Here is a 3,962-nt window from a genome sequence, read left to right on the forward strand (position 1 = left end):
TCCAATACAGTAACCACTAAATACATGTGTCTATTTACATTTAAGTTAACTAGGATTGACATTTAGTTCCTCAGTCATATTAGCTGCCTTTCAAGGGCTCAGTAGCCACATGTGGCTATCTCACTGAACAGCACAGGTATAGGACCCTTTCATCATCGCAGACAGTTCTATTGGATGGTACTAGTCTAATCACATGAGAGGATAGCTCTGAGTTTTCCATCTAATTGTTAGTTTGTATGTGGCTATCTCCTGTTTAGTCTTTTTCTTAAATATTTATTTATTTATTTGGCTGCGCCAGTCTTAGTTGCGGCACGTGGATTCTTTAGTTGCGGCATGTGGGATCTTTAGTTGCAGCATGTGGGATCTTTAGTTGCGGCATGTGGGATCAAGTTCCCTGACCAGGGATCGAACCCAGGCACCCTGCATTGGGAGCGCAGAGTCTTAGCCACTGGACCACCAGGGACGTCCCCTATTTATTCTTTTTTAAAAGTCACTTCTTGTGCTTTTCTTTTTTGCACGGAGGAATCTGAGGATTCTTTTGATTGTGCGACCACCTGCATTTGGCAATCAAATCGTAGTGGTGGTTGTCAAAAGACCAGGATTGCAGAAATCCCTTTGAAAATGCACGTGGTCCTTTTATGTATTGGATGAGGGAGATATGCTCACACCTGCCTAGAGAACCCAAGTAGTGGGATCTGCCTGCCTCAGTCTGTTTACCTTGTTCACTCTGAATGTTTGTAGCTTAAAGTACATCCTCTAAAAGCAAAATAATATTCATGAAAGAGGCACAAACTGAATTACTCACCTGGAGTTCTGTCATTTCCAGGGCTACAAAAATGAAAGTAAAACAGCCACTAGCAACAGTAATCTCTGAAATCTGTATGGTAATGAAAACTGATTTTTTAAAAAATGTTTACACGGTAAGCTGATAGGAACTGGAGTAGTTTGCTTTGAAGAGTCATTTCCCTTTATTTCTTCATCATCCATTTTCTTAAAAAACCAGTGAACAACAAAGTTTTTACTGATATACTAGAATAAACCTATCATAAACATAAAAACTGAGCTACGTAATCAAATATTTCCATCGAAGTGTCACTACAGGGAAATTTATACCTAACAATTCTGAAGTATGCAATACAAAACTTAACGACTATGGCATTCAAAAACTAAATTCACCCTAAAGAGGCAATTTAATACTCAGTTGAGAAAAGATTTTGTTTCCCTATTCCTGGTATGATACAGCTTTCAGGCTGCAAACAAACATTGCTGACCTTATGAAAGGCCCCGTCTTTATTATAATAATAGGAGGAGTTAAGTTAGGCATAAGAGAAAATGATGTATTTTAAAATAATAATATCAAGTTTTCTTGACTGTGATGCCTGTGTGAGAACCTTAACTCAGCTCTGTAGGATTTTTAGTAGTCTTGATTTAAAGTCAGCTGGTACACACTAGTAGACCAGCTCCTCAAGGCCTGGCGCAGCTGCAGGAACCAGCAGCCAAGTAGCAAAGATTGTATTATTTCCAGGGGAGAGAAGATGTCATCACAATCAATAGGATTGCTTTTTACAGATAGTTGGCTTCGCTTGGTTTGGGTTTTCTGTTTTTGTTTTTGTGTAGCCCTTGGTTAATTCTGTTGCCCCGGCACCTGCAGGCCAAAGGGTACAGGATCTTCCCTCTCTCCTCTTTGTCTCATTCCGCGAGCCTACGGGGGCAATAATGACCAAACTCTTGGAGTTTTCCCGTTGATTATAGAGAGGTGCATTGTATTCACAGTATATTCTTGCAGCCCTGCCCCCAGATGAAAGGAAGAGCATGAAAGCACCAGCAGAGCCAGGACTCTGCTTTTCCAGCTCTAACATGCCATCAAACACGGACGGGGCGCTCGACTGACAGAGGCATTCTGTTGTTCATGTGCACCGAGTTCAGCTGGGAGCGGCGGAGCGGCTGAGATCAACAGGTGGCCTCGCTAATGGAACAGATTCACTCATTGTTTATGTGTTTAATGAATCATTGAGTTACCGATCAGCAGTGAGCAATGGAAGCTGTTCAAACAGAAGGGCAGCCCAGCCGTGAGGTGGAGCAGCCGCCGTGCTCCTTTGAAGCCCTGCTAGCCCCACGGGGAGTGCGGGAGGCTTGGGGGTGACTCCCTAGGGTTCCCAGAGAAACTGGTGGTGAGAAGAGGGTGTTGTTTCTAATTGGATGATGAAAGTCAGCTCACGGGACAGACCAAAGGGCCAAATATAGAAGCGAAGGGAAGGAAAACATCTGAATCAAAGGTTGAGGTAAAAACCGAGAGACAGGTGTTTGCGGTGAACCGTGCAATAACCCTCACCTTGGCTTTCGCTCCTCAGGAACCAAGTGGGGAAGGTCCGAAAGAAGTGAGAAAAAGCAAGGCTCAGTATTCGGAGCCCGATTGTCTCACAAAGGGTTCATGGTACAGTGGCGATGCTCTGTCGTATCAAGAGGCAAAGCTGACCCTTCTTTGTGGGATTCCCGTGTGTCGCACCAGGCGTTTCCTGTGAGCAGAATTTGACTGGATTCTATACCAGAATTGTTTATAAGGGGCTGTGATGTTCTCTTTTCCCCCACAAATAAGACTTTGTATTTGTCACCATTAAAAGTCTGAATTTTAGGTAGAGAATGGACTTGAGGACACGGGGAGGGGGAAGGGCAAGCTGGGACGAAGTGAGAGAGAGGCATGGACGTATATACTACCAAATGTAAAATAGATAGCTAGTGGGAAGCAACCACATAGCACAGGGAGATCAGGTCGGTGCTTTGTGACCACCTAGAGGGGTGGGATAGGGAGGGTGAGAGGGAGACGCAAGAGGGAGAAGATATGGGGATGTACGTATATGTACAGCTGATTCACTTTGTTATACAGCAGAAACCAACACACCATTGTAAGCAATTATACTCCAAAAAAGATGTTAAAAAAAGGTCTGAATTTGGTGGCCCATCTCCATCAGCTCGCTCAACCTTATTGCCAGTCTCATCCCCGGGAGCTTTTCCAGAACCATCGCCTTCACTGTGACGTGCCATGAGTTTCCCAATGTAAACTTGGGCTTTTTCAGCGCTTTTACTTTTCTAATGAACACATCATAAAGCAGTGTTTCTAGATTGGCAAGCCTTTTCTATGTCTCTCCCAGTGCAATCTGGAATCAATTTATAGAGCCCTTCTTTCAAATCATTTGTCTGTACCTCTTGGGTCATGATTTCCATCATCTTTTTCTAGATTTGGGGGACCTATAGGTAGGTGCTGAGTGTAAGAGTTCTTCCAAATCTGGTTGTTTCTTTTTCTGTTTTTTTAATAAAACCAACACAACAGACAAAGCAGATGGCCATCAGTAGTCTTGACATCAACCTGAGCTTCAGTCGTGGTCTGCCATTCTTTCCATGGAGCACATTTTTTCATGGGTAAGATCCATGCCATGGAAGTTGGTCAGACAGTTTTTTGCCCTGAATATCCTTGGTAGTTAGCTTGGATTTTCTAAGTGCAACTTCATCCTTCTGTAGATCAACAAGGCTCACTTTAAAAAGATGACCCTTGAGGCCATCAGATACAATGTTGGTTCCTTGAGTCCTTGAGAGTATTGTTTCTTGTACTTCTGATATTGAACATAGCTGATGCTGAAACCTTGCATAATGACTAGTCAAATCCATTTCACCTGCCTTCACCAATCAAGGTCATTTTAAGACCTGAATGTCCTCCAAGCAACATGCAGCCTAAACAATAAGATGTTTGGGGGAGTTTTTTCCAGGAACTTGGAGTCTCAGCTGCAACTAGTTGAAGCTGAGCTAGTTAAAGACTGGATAGGACCTCCGACCCTCCAACTGGGCATGTGCGAGTGTCCTCTTGGTGACCTTTTGATGGCAGAGGACTGAAAACTCCACCCCCAGATCGTGCTAAGTGCCTCCACTTTTGAACTACAGAGGCCTGTGCTTAGTTACGACTGTGCAGA

The 3,962-nt window shown here is 43.7% G+C and overlaps 1 pseudogene across 1 annotated transcript; it reads right to left on the bottom strand.

Annotated features, from left to right (window-relative positions):
- Window positions 1-2,930: 2,930 nt before the first annotated feature.
- Window positions 2,931-3,663, bottom strand: LOC309819229 (small ribosomal subunit protein eS1-like; annotated as a pseudogene). Its single transcript has one exon. The product of its transcript is annotated as a small ribosomal subunit protein eS1-like (transcript).
- Between the last annotated feature and the right edge of the window lie 299 nt (window positions 3,664-3,962).

The sequence above is a fragment of the Grampus griseus genome, assembly GCF_964374135.1.
Source record: "Grampus griseus genome assembly, chromosome: 2".
Lineage (NCBI taxonomy): Eukaryota > Metazoa > Chordata > Mammalia > Artiodactyla > Delphinidae > Grampus > Grampus griseus.